This window comes from Capra hircus (assembly GCF_001704415.2).
Source record: "Capra hircus breed San Clemente chromosome X unlocalized genomic scaffold, ASM170441v1, whole genome shotgun sequence".
Classification (NCBI taxonomy): domain Eukaryota; kingdom Metazoa; phylum Chordata; class Mammalia; order Artiodactyla; family Bovidae; genus Capra; species Capra hircus.
The window spans coordinates 61,224,586-61,240,111 of NW_017189516.1; the positions used below are offsets into that span (position 1 = coordinate 61,224,586).

General features: G+C 46.7%; 1 long non-coding RNA gene across 1 annotated transcript; it reads right to left on the reverse strand.

The window, feature by feature from the left end:
- Positions 1 to 1,705: 1,705 nt before the first annotated feature.
- LOC108634328 lies at positions 1,706 to 15,321 on the reverse strand. The gene is made up of 3 exons (XR_001917545.1): positions 15,238 to 15,321; positions 13,957 to 14,067; positions 1,706 to 2,077 (listed from the first exon to the last, which is right to left on the reverse strand). It is a non-coding gene; the product is annotated as an uncharacterized LOC108634328 (long non-coding RNA).
- Between the last annotated feature and the right edge of the window lie 205 nt (positions 15,322 to 15,526).

Consider the following 15,526-nt stretch of genomic DNA (forward strand, 5'->3'; position numbering starts at 1 on the left):
GAAGATCCACTGGAGAAGGAATAGGCTACCCACTCTAGTCTTCTTGGGCTTTCCTGGTTGCCCAGCAGTAAAGAATCCACCTGCAATGCGGGAGACTTGGGTTCGATCCCTGGGTTGGGAAGATCCCCCTGCAGAGGGGAAAGGCTACCCATTCCAGTATTCTGGCCTGGAGAATTTCATGGACTGTATAGTCCACGGGGTTGCAGAGAGTTGGACACGACTGAGCAACTTTCACTTATATATATATGTGTATATAGAGAGAGATGATTCACTTTGCTATACAGCAGAAACTAACACAACATCGTAAAGCAACTATACTCCAATAAAAATTAATAATTTTTTAAAAAACAGTCTGCAGAGCACAAGTGGTCAAGCTGAGGCCTGCTCTCCTAGGAGTACATTTAAAAATTATATCAACTCCATGCATGCTAATGGGTGTGGGTGTGTGGGGCACAAGCTGAAATCAAAACTACGTGAAACAGAGCTTTTAACTTGCAAATTTTGAGGCAGAATCGTGGCTCATAAGAGTGTGAAACCAAATTATTTGCAATCTTGGATGTAAAACCATCCAGTACAATCTAGACCTGTTCTATTTACTGACTTTCTTATTTTTTTCTTGCTGCAGAAGTGTTTTTCACCCCCTCCTTCTTTCCTTTCCCTTAAAAGAAACTAACTGGGCTGGCAAGTTCATCAAAGCAATTTACTGAGAATGCACTTTGACAGACCGCATTAAGAATGTTGACTTGTGAAACAAAGGGCTGTTTTATCATGCACATAAATTACATGCTTCAAAAAAAAAAAAAAGAAGGTTCAGAATTCTTTAGTGATACTCTAGTCAGTGCAGAAAGGAGTTTTGCCCATCTTATTTTATTTTTGTTTCAGTACTTCAAAAGCTTTGCCTGGGAACCCATGGCTCACAAAACACAACAGAAAAGATTGCACCATACATGATGGTTTACTATCTGCATCGATTAAAAATAAATTTAAGTCAACCTATACTGAGCTTCCCTGGTGGCTCACTGGTAAAGAATCCGCCTGCAATGTGGGAGGTGTGGGTTCCATCACTGAGCCTGGAAGATCCCCTGGAGAAGGGTATGGCAACCCACTTGAGTATTCCTGCTTGGAGAATCCCATGGACAGAGGAGCTTGGTGGGCTACAGGCCATGGGGTCACAGAGAGTTGGGACATGATTGCGCACTCATGTACGCAGAAAGTTTATCTATTAAGTATCAACCACAAGGCAAAGACTGTCAGTTCAGTTCAGTTCAGTCACTCAGTTGTGTCTGACGCTTTGTGACCCCATGGACTGCACCCTGTCCATCACCAACTCCTGGAGTTTACTCAAATTCATGCCCATTAAGTTGGTGATGCCATCCAACCATCTCATCCTCTATCGTCCCCTTCTCCTCTCACCTTCAATCTTTCCCAGCATCAGGGTCTTTTCCAATGAGTCAGTTCTTTGCATCAGGTGGCCAAAGGATTGGAGCTTCAGCTTCAGCATCAGTCCTTCCAATGAATATTCAGGACTAATCTCCTTTAGCATGGACTGGTTGGATCTCCTTGCAGTCCAAGGGACTCTCAAGAGTCTTCTCCAACACCACAGTTCAAACGCATCAATTCTTCGCCGTTCAGATTTCTTTAGAGTCCAAGTCTCACATCCACACACAAGTACTGGAAAAACCAGAGCTTTGACTAGACGGACCTTTGTCAGCAAAGTCATGTCTCTGCTTTTTAACATGCTATCCAGGTTGGTCACACTGGACACTGTTCGAGGTACAAAGGTGGACAGGTCAGTGTCAGGAGAGAGAGCCGGGAATGAAAAACTTCCTCAAATGAGATGTGCATGGGGAACTTTGAGAGCTGGCCTGCATGACTGCAAAGAAGTGCTTACTTATATTTGCTTGAGGGCTCATCAAGCATTTCATCTTAAACCAAACTGTGATCCCACCTTTCCTGAGGGAGGGCCATTCATGGACAGAGATTCTGTAAGCATAAAGCAGTGGGAACACAGGTCACATCTTCTCACTTCAGGTGTGCAAAGGTGGAGGGTTTCACTTCTCGTCTGAAGCCCATCTGTCTGTAAAACATTAATAGCACAACTTATAGCAAAACATAATAATAATAATAATAAGAAGTTTATGAGCTGGAGGCATGTAACAATTTCTAAACCACAGAAAAATCACTAGGTACAAAAGAACAAAATCACCAACCTGGTTTTTATTAAAACTGAGAATTTTTGTTCGTCAGCAGACATCAGTAATAGCGGTAAAGGACAATACTGGACGTATCCAGAACACTGGGGCTTCCCAGACGGCACTAGAGCTAGAGAACCCACTTGCCGATGCAGGAAACGTAAGAGACCTGGGTTCAATCTCTGGGTCGGGAAGGTCCCCTGGAGGAGGGCACAGCAACCCACTCCAGTATTCTTGCCTGGAGAATCCCATGGACAGAGGGGCCTGGCGGGCTACAGTCCACGGGGTCACAGAGAGTCAGACACGACTGAAGCGTTTTAGCACGCAGAACACACATCTAATATATAAAAAGAACTCCTACAAATTCATCTATAGAAAACAAGTGAATGGAACTTTAAAAAAAACTTGAACAAACATTCCAAATGAGGATTTTCAAATGGTCAAACCCCCCCACCCTGCCCCACCACACACACACAAGAAAAGTTAACATCATTTCCCACCAGTAAAAATTACAAATGAAAGCCAGAACGCATACCACTACCCAGCTACTTACAATGAATGATGTTGTTTTAAAAATGATTGTCAACCTCAAGTATTGCATGGTTGTGAAGCTAACTAAGTATATGGCTTGTAGAAGAGCTGTTTCGTAGTGTCCACTAAAAACACCCACTGTGTATCTCCTAACAGATACACAGAGAATTTATCCCTAGAGGTAGACCTTAGACCACGGAATCTGCATGTCCAACGAAAGCACAATAGTGTTCATCGTGGATTTATGCATGAGCTCCAAATTTCCTATGCACGCGACCATTTGCGACCCCATGGACTGTGAGCTCCAAAGTGGACCAACCCAAATATCCACCAAAATAGTGGATTAAAAAAAAAAAAAGCCACTTCATTTTTACAATATATTGCCAACTAATAAAAACCCAGGTGGCACTAGTGTTAAAAGAACCAGCCTGCCAATGCAGGAGATACATGAGATCTGGGTGGGGAAGATCCCGTGGAGGAGGGCAAGGCAACCCACTCCAGTATTCTTGCCTGGAGAATCCCATGGGCGGAGGAGTCTGGGGTGGGGTGCTGCAGTCCACAGGGTCCCACAGAGTTGGACATGACTGAAGTGAATCAGCACACAAGCAATAATAAAAACAGAACGAAATATGCCGCACGCAACACCTTGAATGAACCTCACACACTCACGGACGAGCAGACAGCTGGGAACTGCAGAGTGTGCCGTGTACAGGTTCAGGTCAGTTCAGTTCAGTTCAGTCGCTCAGTCGTGTCCGACTCTTCGCGACCCCTTGAACCGCAGCACGCCAGGCCTCCCTGTCCATCACCAACTCCCGGAGGTCACTCAGACTCACGTCCATCGAGTGGGTGATGCCATCCAGCCATCTCATCCTCGGTCGTCCCCTTCTCCTCCTGCCTCCAATCCCTCCCAGCATCAGAGTCTTTTCCAAGGATAAAGCAACCCATGATGGCAAATATACCAGTGATGACAATGTCTAGGAGAGAGGATGCTACTGACTGAGGAAGGGGCACTCGGGTAACTGCCGGGGACTAGAAATATTTCTGTTTTGATCAGAGTGTTGGTACTCTAAGTAGGCTCTTTCATCTCAGTCGTGTCTGACTCTCTGCGACCTCATGGACAGTAGCCCACCGAGACTTCTCTGTCCAGGGGATTTCCCAGGCAAGAATACTGGAGTGGGTTGCCATTTCCTTCTCCAACCTAAGTACACCCCTATGTAAAATATCATAGAATTTCACACTTAAAAGATTTGTACAGTTTAAGTTTGCTATGCCGAACACATGATATTTTTAAAAAAAAAACTCTGATTGTTACCTTACCTAGAATGTTAAAATATATTCCATTTGAACTAAGTGAAAATCACTTAGTCCTGTCCGACTCTTTGCGACCCCATGGACTATAGAGTCCATGGAATTTTCCAGGTCAGAACACTGGAGTGGGTAGCCTTTCCCTTCTCCAGGGGGATCTTCCCAACCAATTACAAAAGCACTTTTTAGAAAGGAGCCCCAAATCTGGTTCACTTCCCACCTTCCCCCTCCTCTGCACCGAACCCCATTCGCATACATTTTCATACATTACACATTTTCAGCAAAACAAAGGGGAAAAAAAAATACATTCTCTTCACTTTACTGACACACACAAAAAAGGAGCCCTGAGGCTATTGAAAGCATAGCAATGATTGGAAACATAAAAATGCAACTCTCTTCTTTTCTAAAAATGATTCCCCTGATGATATTATACAGTGGTAATTTAAAAGTAATGTTCCCCAACAGAATTATTCCTCTACCTGACCATTCACAGATCTCATTTCATTTCTCATATATCTTATAGTTCTCTCGGAAAAGAAAATGGTCCTTGGTAACATATAAGAGAACCTGTGCTGAATTTGCAAAGATGGGTAATTTTGACTGGAATAAATTCATAATAGCAATCATAAGTTTCAAGTAGATGGGCTGATATTCGCTTCAATATATACATTTATATATCTTTTCACCACTCCCTGGCGAAAGATGGCATTTACGGAAAGCTTCACGGGCTGATCTAATGGCTCATATTCTAAAATGACGGAAGTTTAATTTTAAGCGTGTAAGTAATGATGCCAAATACAACCACATCATTGGAAAATTCGTTCAGTCAGTAGTTTTGGGTTCCAAGCAACTTTGAGTAAGTATATTCAGTAAGTCTGTTGGCATATAGAGACATCATCTCATATAACATTTCTTAATTTCTATTTACTTTATTTTTTATTGAAGTATGAAAGTGAAAATGCAAGCCGCTCAGTCCTGTCCGACTCTCTGTGACCCCGTGGACTATGCAGTCCATGGAATTCTCCAGGGCAGAATACCGGAGTGGGTAACCCTTCCCTGCTCCAGGGGGTCTTCCCAACCCAGGGATCAAACCCATGTCTCCTGCATTGCAGGTGGATTCTTTACCAGCTGAGCCACCAGGGAAGCCCAAGAATACTGGAGTGGGTAGCCTATCCCTTCTCTGGGGGATCTTCCTCACCCAGGAATCGAACTGGGGTGTCCTGCATTGCAGGTGGATTCCTTACCGACTGAGCTATCAGGGAAGCCCCATTGAAGTATAGCTGAGTTATATAATATGATGTTAATGACTGCTATACAGCGAGGTAACTCAGCGGTACATATATACACATTCCGTTTCATACTCTTTTCCATTATGGTTTATCATAGGATTCTGAATAGAGTTCCCTTTTGCATACAGTAGGACTTAGCTGTGTATCCACTCTATATACATCTGGTTGCATCTGCTAATCCTGACAATCTCATAATATTTGAACAAAAGTGATTTGATATCATGAGAAGCAGGTGGTATGGAATGTTTCCCGCATACCAGCTCATCAGAAGAGGTGGCTGAGGGTCAACATTTGCTAAGTTAGGGGCAGAGGCAAGAGTCGAACACACGTCTGTCTGGGTCCAAAAGCTGTGGCCCTTTTTTGTGTTTGCTCTTTAACTCAGATGTCATCCGGAGGCACTGGCGGGGCAGTCAGGATGAAAGGCTGTGGAAGGAAAGCAGGTTTCCTTCCTCCCAGCTCTGGTTTCCATACCCCTGGGATCTTGGATGGACCTACACCCAGGTTCCTGCGGGAAAAAAGTGGCAAGTGACGGGACTCCCGTTTGCCCAGTGGTTAGGACTCCGCAATCCCAAAGCAGGGGGCCTGGGTTCAATCCCTGGTCAGGGACCTAGATCTCACACGCTTGCAACTAAGACCCAGCACAGGTAAATAAATTAAAAACACAGTTTTTTTTAAAGGGCCAAAGATAATGCTAGCCTCACTGAGTAATTATGAAATCAGAGAGCAGAATGGTATGGCAAGGATGCCAGCCATATTTATGACCCCACTACCTTCGGGGTCAGGGGTAGATCTTTCGTGCTGCACTCTCTCAAGGTTTCAGTTCAGTTCAGTCGCTCAGTTGCATCCGATTGCTTGTGACCCCATGGACTGCAGCATGCCAGGCCTCTCTGTCCATCACCAACTCCCGGAGCTTACTCAAACTCATGCCCATTGAGTCAGTGATGCCACCCAACCATCTCATCTGTCGTCCCCTTCTCCTCCTGCCTTCACTCTTTCCCAGGATCAGGGTTTTTTCCAATGAGTCGGCTCTTCGCATCAGATGGCCAAAGTACTGGAGTTTCAGTTTCAGCATCAGTCCTTCCAATGAACACCCAGGACTGATCTCCTTTAGGAGGGACTGGTTGGATCTCCTTGCAGTCCAAGGGACTCTCAAGAGTCTTCTCCAACACCACAGTTCAAAAGCATCAATTCTTCCACTCTCAAGGTTTGTGGGGACACATTCCCGGCGTCTTTCTCCTTATAAGGACCCCAGTCATACTGGCTTAGGGCCCAGCCTAACGAGGTCCGTCACCTGAATTACCTATCTAAAGGCTGTCTCTCCAAATAGAGTCACATTCTGAAATACTAGAAGTTACGACTTAAACATAGGAACTTTGCGGGGGGGGGGGACACAAATAAGACCATTTCTCTCTCTCTGTGCGTGTGAGTATCTTATGCTTATTTACTTACTTAAGTAAGTGGTCAAGTAAATAAGTACTCAAAGAAAGTGAAAGTGAAGGCCCTCAGTGGTGTCCAACTCTTTGAGACCCCATGGACTGTAGCCTACCACGCTCCTCCGTCCGTGGGTTCTCCAGTAAGTACTTCAATAAGCAAGTAAGAACTCGTAGCACTTACTTACTCAGGGTATCAGTGCAAACTGTTTCTTCCAGGCTGCCACGTTTCAGAGGCTTCCCTCATGTCTCAGCACGTAAAGAACCCGCCTGGCAATACAGGAGACTCAAGAGATACAACAGCTTCGATCCCTGGGTGCGGAAGACCACCCCCCCAGAGGAGGAAATGGCAGCCCACTCCAGTATTCCTGTCTGGAGAATGCCATGGACAGAGAAGCCTGGCGGGGCTACAGTCTGTGGGGTCACGAAAGAGTCGGACACGACTGAGCGCGCACAGGCACAATGACAGCCCCGTTTTGAATGCAGCAGCTTAATCTCTCGTTGATTCAGCCTTTTCTGTCACAGCATGTTTGTTCCTAAGCGTCCTATTCATGAATTCGTTGAACACCTGGGCATATTTGAAATAGAGGTTAAGAAAAAAGTCTCTATCTAAAATTTATTTTCCTTATGTAACATACCACATGCGAAGTTAAGGAAGTACAAATATGTCCTGGATATTCCTGTAGGTCTCTAGTCGGGAAACCACCACCACTTCTATAGCCACCATCTGCCAGGGTGGAGGCCCTTGTTTATTTAGACCTTTAGAACCTCCTTGCATCCTGCACTCTATACATGGACCCAAGCATGTTCATTCAAAAATATTTATTGGATTCTGTGTCCTGCGTGGTCCTCTCTAAGTGTCCTGAGTGGACACTCTGAGTGTCCTGATAGGTCAAGGGCTATCAACAATGAGCAACACACACACAGACACACACTCAGACTACACACACAACACACACACGTATCGTGAGAAGGACTGATGAGAGAAATGAGGGAGTGTCTGGTAACAGAGAATTGGATGATAAAGAAGGCTGAGCACCGAAGAATGGATGCTTTTGAACCGTGGTGCTGGAGAAGACTCTTGAGAGCCCCTTGGACTGCAAGGAGATCCAACCAGTCCATTCTAAAGGAGATCAGCCCTGATTATTCATTGGGAGGACTGATGCTGAAGCTGAAACTCCAATACTTTGGCCTCCTGATGGGAAGAACTGACTCATTTGAAAAAAATCTCATGCTGGGAAAGACTGAGGGCAGGAGGAGAAGGGGACGACAGAGGATGAGATGGCTGGATGGCATCACTGACTCAATGGACATGAGTTTGAGCAAACTCCGGGAGTTGGTGATGGACAGGCAGGCCTGGCATGCTGCGGTCCATGGGGTCACAAAGAGTCAGACACGACTGAGCAACTGAACTGCACTAACCTGATGGCAATAGAACACTTGGTAGAGAGGAGAACAGGCTGTTTATAGAGAACAGCCAGAGAACCCACGTTGATAAAATGACACACAGGTTCAGAAGGGAAGAGACAAATCAAGCAGGAGATTGGAGAGGGTGCTCTGGGCTGAGAGACACAACAGGAGAGTCTCTGTGGTGAGTGAGCTGGGCTGACTTGAGAAAAAGCAGAGGCGGGGGGCGTGGTTCCCTGGTGGTCCAGTGGTTAACAATCTGCCTGTCGATACAGGTGACAAGGGTTCGGTCCCTGGTCCAGGAAGATCACACGTGTTGCAGGGCATCTAAGCCTGCAAGCCACAACTACTGAAGCGCACGCCCTACAACCTGCGAAGTGAAGGAAACTGAAGCTAGCTCAGTCATGTCCGACTCTTTGCGACCCCACGGACTGTACAGTTCATGGAATTCTCCAGGCCAGAATACTGGAGTGGGTACCCTTTCCCTTCTCCAGGGGATCTTCCCAACTACGGCATTGAACCCAGGTCTCTTGCATTGCAGGCGGATTCTTTACTAGCTAAGCCACTAGGGAAGCTCAAGAATACTGCAACAAAAGACTCCACCGCAGTGAGAAACCCACGCACCATGGCTAAAAAGTAGCTTCTGCTCACTGCAACTGCAGAAAGCCTGCAGGCAGCCACAAAGACCCAGAGCGGCCAAAATTAAACTAACAAACTGTGAATGTTTTTAAAACAAGTTAAAGAGAAGAAAGGGAGAAACAGCAATGGCACACACGGAGAGGAACTGAGTGAATAAGCGTGCCCGGCCTACGACATGAAGGTGGAGATGACGGTGAGGTGTACACCCGCCACCTGCAATCTCCATGCCCGCTGCAAAGCCTTGCCTTTGGTTCTGACGGACAAGACTTCCCTGGCTGGCTGAGGATGCAAGACTAAGGCTCTGGCTTCATCCTAAATCAGCGAGTGTCCTGTGAAGCAGCTCTGAACATCGTGTGATGGATAAGCAAGGTTGGGACAGAATCAGGCGCCAGCTACGGAGCCACTAACCAACTGAGGGGAGATCTGAAGCATGGAGGTGGCGAAAAAGGTCAGATTGGGGACATATTTTCAAAGTAGAGCTGAGTGGCTCAGGAACTGAAAGCTGACTGCAGCTCAAGAGAGTAGAATCATCTCTCCTTGGGGGAGTGAAGAGAGAGGCCCCCCGCTAAGGGCTTCAGACCACGGTGGAGACACCAACCCGGTGTCTCATGGACCCCTAAGTGTCAGAAGGAAGATGGCTGCAGGGGTCTCTCTGAGATTCAAGAACACATAGGGGAGACTAGGTCTGTCTTCAGTCATGTCTGACTCTTTTGTGACCCCATGGACTGTAGCCTGCCAGGCTCCACTGTCCATGGGGATTCTCCAGGCAAGAGTACTGGAGTGGGCTGCCATTTCCTCCTCCAGGGGATCTTCTCAAACCAGGAGGGATCGAACCTGAGTCTCCTGCATTGCAGGCAGATTCTTTACCGTCTGAGCCACCAGGGAGGCCCTTGACATACACACACTACTCTATATAAAACAGAGAGTCAACAAGGGCCTATTGCCGTAGCACAGGGAACTCTGCTCAACACTCTCTGATAACCTATATGGGAAAAGAATCTAAAAAAGAGTGGATATATGTATGCATAGAACTGAATCTCTTTGCTGTACACCTGAAACTAACACACACAACGTTGTAAATCAACTATACATTTCTATCAACTACATCAAAGGTAAATTAAGGAAAAAAAAAAAAACATGTAAGGGAAACCAACTCTTTTACTCAAGGCTACCACCCTGTTTTCTCTCCATCATCTCGAGAGATCTCCATCATCCAAACGGAAGTTACTGAATCTCCTAATAACCTTCCCACCCCTCCCTTTTCCAGCGTCTCATCTGGATCTTGTAAGTAAATCACTTCCCTGTGGTTGGCGAATGCAGAAAGTGTGGGTTCCCACAGCCCAGCGTTATGTCCAAGGGTAAAATTCATCCATAACTTGCACGACAAAGCCTAAATTCCTGGGGCTTCCCTGGTGGCTCAGAGGTAGAGAATCCAGAGAGAGGAGCCTAACAGGCTGCCGTCCGTGGGGTCACAAAAGAATCACACACAACTGAGGAACTAGACAACAACAACAAAACCTAAATCACTATGCCGTGAATTGTTACTGCTCTGTAATGTTTAGAAAAGTTCTAAATGATGCGACTGCACCATTGGACAGTTGGTAAACGTCAGTCTGAGTAATTTCTCCCCCTACTGAAATATGACACATTGGCAATATACCAGATACCTTGTGGAGAGTTGTATTTTACTTGGATAAATACTGTGCTCCATAAAGACTCCTGGACGTTTTTTTTTTTTTTTTTTTTTCCTAGTGGGACTCACAGCTTGTTTTCTGTATAATTGCACGGAGCCAGCTCATGTGTCTGTCACTGAAATTTGTAAGGCTCGCTTTACAAGCAAGGATCGGGCTGAGCTATTGCAAGTAATGAGGAGACGTGAGCCTTGGAGAAGAACAAATGAATTCTGATTCAACAGAGCCCCCACAAAAGTTCGCAGCACAGCCTGAGTCTCTTGTGAAGCTTTTCTACAGAACTCTTTGGGGGAAGAAAATCAACTTTTTCATTTCAGTTCCGAGATTGTCTCTGCTCTTGCTGAGACAGGCTATTAGCAACCCTGACTATATTATTCTACAGACCTGTGGAAATTCTGGAAAGTCTTTGCAAAATGTTTCTCGTACAGCAACCTGCGTGCTGAGACAGCAGCCCGCTGAACTGATATACTGCTATCCTGATCAAGCTGATTAAAAGATAGGTGTTCTGGCACACTCTGGAGAAGGCTAAGCTCTTAGAATCGTAGATTTACAGTGATGAAACAGCCTGGTTTCACGTCACATAGATACCATGAAGACGCTGAGGTCATTTAAGGCCCTTTTCTAAACCTGCATTCTGTGGGACAATGTACACATGCGTTTCAAAAAGCATCACTTGTAGGAAATTGTTTGAGAAGATGGTTCACATGTCTAATTTTTAATATGCTCTGTGACACTCACTCATTGCTTCAGTCAAGAACTGTGAAGGCCAGGGAAGCTTGGCGAGTTGCTGTCCAAGGGGTCGCAAAGAGTCGGACACGACTCAGCAAACAACAACAACCCTTCAAGAAACAGGTTACTTCCTAGAACTCTTTTTCAGGTCTTTCAAGAGCAGTCAGTGGATCGAGAGTGGCGCTGGGCCCTAGAGGTTATCTGTTCTCTTGATGTTGGCCCTGTTCATTCTGCACTAAATACAGGGCTTCCCAGGTGGTCCAGATGGTAAAGAATCTGCCTGCAATGCGGGAGACCTGGGTTTGATCCCTGGATTGGGAGGATCCCCTGGAGAAGGGAAAGGCTACCCCCTCCAGTATTCTGGCCTGGAGAATTCCATGGACAGAGGAACCTGGTGGGCTACAGTCCATGGGTTCACAAAGAATCAGACATGAGTGAGCAACTAAGCAAACACACATAGACTCAGATAGAATGGTGGATAGGTAGATAAATGTCAACATCTATCTATTTATCTATCATCTAGACTGATGATAAATACTGATCCATAGATATCTACCTCTGTCTATATCTGTATTTATAAATTATCAATAATCATAAATAATTAATATCTATATTATATGATAATAATATATATTCTTAATATAAACCTATAGATGCATAAAATATTATACATATATGTCCATCTGTATCTATACGAACATTATATATTATATATAATTACATATTGTATCTACATACCTACACCTGTATCTATCAGCTGTCTATGCTAGGATTTCTGCTTCTCTGCTCGAAGTTTTATTTATACAAACATAATATTGCATAGGTAAGCAATACTGACGCTATAGACGTGCCTAAAATGAGTGTAGCAAAAAGATGATTTTACTACAAAATCCTTGAACACTTCAGTTCACTCAGTCATGTCCAACTCTTTGCGACCCCGTGGACCACAGCACTCCAGGCTTCCCTGTCCACCACCAACTCCTGGAGCTTGCTCAAACTCATGTCCATCAAGTTGGTGATGCCATCCAACCATCTCATCCTCTGTCGTCCCCTTCTCTTCCTGCCTTCAACCTTTCCCAGCATCAGGGTCTTTTCTAATGAGTCAGCTCTTCTCATCAGGTGGCCAAAGTACTGGAGTTTCAGCTTTAGCACCAGTCCTTCCAATGAACATTCAGGACTGATCTCCTTCAGAATGGACTGGTTGGATCTCCTTGCAGTCCAAGGGACTCTCAAGAGTCTTCTCCAACACCACAGTTTGAAAGCATCAATTCTTTGGTGTTCTACACCCAGCCTAAACCACCAGCACAGGGTGTTCAGCAGCTGACCTATCAGAACTCGTCTTCACGCGCAGCTGCAGCTGGAAGGCACCCTTTGAGGTCAGATGCCGGCATCCCCTTCTAGCTCTGATTCATGGAAAGAGACCGGGACTTGGAGAAAGGCTCGCACATGTGTGTGAAGGCAGCCATACGATGGTTCGGCGTGAAGCGTGCAATCGTGAGTAGCAAAGCCAGTCAGTCTTGGGGACGGTCTTCTAGAAACATCAGGACCAACAATGAAATGCAAAGACACAAAACTGCTGATTTACGGAATGAGAGAATTTCATACTCTAGGTTTTCAGAGCTTAGAGAATCTGAGAGTCGTGCGATCCACAGCCGTCATTTTCTAGTCGACAGCGCAGGGACAAAGTGAAGGGATGTATCGAGTTGACTCAGCTTGCCAGACACAGTGACACAGCAAACATCTAGGCATTATGATGTCCACCCGATGCCATCTCCATTAAATTTCACAGCTTCTCATAGCACACCTACTATCTGATACTCATGGAAGCAGGGAACACATTCTTTGAAGCCAAATCATATAGAATGGACTGCAACTTAACCATAGAAAGTCAAGTCAGCTTATTTCAATCCTCCTTAATCCAGCCACAGGCATTGACAGAACTGAGCACTCTTGATACCAGGAATATTGGTGCTTTATAGACAGTCTTGGGAGAAGGCAATGGCACCCCACTCCAGTACTCTTGCCTGGCAAATCCCACGGATGTAGGAGCCTGGAAGGCTGCAGTCCATGGGGTCTCTAAGAGTCGGACATGACTGAGCAACTTCCTTTTCAGTTTTCACTTTCATGCATTGGAGAAGGAAATGGCAATCCACTCCAGTGTCCTTGCTTGGAGAATCCCAGGGTAGCCCTGGTTGGCTACCATCTATGGGGTCACACAGAGTCGGACAAGACTGAAGCAACTTAGCAGCAGCAGCATAGACAGTTTTAGAGATTCCCAAGAGGATCAGTGGTAAAGAATCCAGCCTGCAGTGCAGGAGACGCAAGAGACGTGGGTTTGATCCCTGGACTGTGAAGCTCCCCTGGAAAGAGGAAATGGTAACCCACTCCAGTATTCTTGAATATTCTGAGTCTAGAAGAGTCCCCTGGATTAAGGGCATGGCAACCCACTCCAGTATTCTTGCCTGGAGAATCCCACGGACAGAGGCGCCTGGCAGGCTACAGTCCACGGGGTCACAAAGAGTCAGACACATCTGAGCACCAAAACAACCTCAGCCTGCGACTGAGGAGGGGCACGGGAAATTACCCAGCATCTGAACTGAGCCTGCTTGGAATAAAACACTTCCCGACACTGAGCTCAGCTCCTGGACCCCCGCCCCACCCTTTCTGCCCATCGCCCTCCAAGTGCCGCCTGTCTCTTCACCAAGGATGCTGCCTGCATGGATCTCATACATCTGTGACTTACTTTATCTTCCATACATGAAGAGCGCATCTGTGGACCTTCCTGTGTGAGTTCTTGTGCCCACGTGTTGGCGGTTCTCTCAGGCACATGTCTCTAGGGGCTGAAAACATTCATCTGAAGGAAAAGGGGAAAACTGAGAGAAGCCTGTTACTGCGGGGCACGGGAACAGACGTGGGGACCACAAACGGGAGCAGCGAGTACTGGGGATGATGCTTCGGAAACCACGACCGAATCTCAAAAAAGCATCCCGTTAGAAAGAGAGCCTGTTCTTGCAGCCCATGTGTGGGATGACAAGGCACAGAGTCGGGGGCAGAGGGCGGACCCAGGCTCCCCAGCACTCCAGTGTCCCTTTACAATGAGAAGCTCTTCAGGAAAGGAAGATCAAACACGCCAGACCTCCTGGAGCGGGAGAAACACAGTGCCGCTGGGCTGTGAAATATCACTGAATATAAATTAGTCTACGGTGACGGTCTCCTTTTTCTCCCTCCCCACCCGACTCTGCTTTTCATGATGTAAAATAAAACTTCATTAGCATCTCGACCCAAGGGTTGGCTTTTCTAAAGAGGCAGCAAGCCGGAGCCTTGAACTTGGGTTTTGATCAGTTCAGGAGCCAGATTTCCGCGTGCACGGTTGTTCAAAGGAAGCGACCCAGGAGACGCGGGGTCCTGTCTATTCAGTGCCGCGCAGACACTGTGCGTGTGTGTGTCTGTCTGCGCCAAGGGTGGGGAAATGCTGGAGACACTGTTTTCAGCTGTCATAAACACGGCCTTGCTATTTGATCTCCGTCCTCACGAAGACGCAGCGTTTTCCAATCTCCCTTCAGTGTGGGGTATTCCTCAGACCCCAAACATTGCATCCACGTCCTGCGCCCGCCTGACCTCTGTGGACGCGTGTGGGTGCTTTTCTGCGTCTCCCATGTGTCTCCCTGCTGTCTCTCTGCCTTGATTTAACGGAGTGCCTTTCACGGCATCTTTTGTGTCGAGGAAGCAGCAGGCCCACAGGCAGGTGTGAGAGATAAGGCAGAGAGAGATCCCAAGTCATCGTCATCTACCTCCTCCCCACAAGAGGAACAGGGTTCAGAACTGCAGTCTGGCTGAAACACAGCAGGACCCTGGAGTCCTTGTCCCACATCACCGCCCCCTCCCACACAAATCCGCCCCACCCCTGGCCTCTGCCTGCCTTTTCTCTATGGAAACACTTTAGTCCCAGAGGAAGCTTAATCAGAGAGGTAGGAACATGAAGAAACAGAGGGAAATGGACAAAGGAGATGCAAATATAACGTACCCCATGAAGCATGGTCAGGCTTCCCCAGGAGGTTTGGTGGTGAAGCATCTGCCTGCCAATGCAGGAGACGCAGGTTCGAGCCCTGGGTCCGGAAGATCGCTGGGTCAGGAAGGTCGCTGGAGGAGGAAACGGCAACTTGCTCCAGGATTCTTGCCTGGAGAATCCCCTGGACAGAGGAGACTGGCAGGGCTACAGTCCATGGGGTTGCAAAGCGTCAGACACAACTGAACATGCAGGATGTCGACTCAAAGCGTAGTCAGGACTTTCAGTTCCTTCTCAAGGGCTGTAG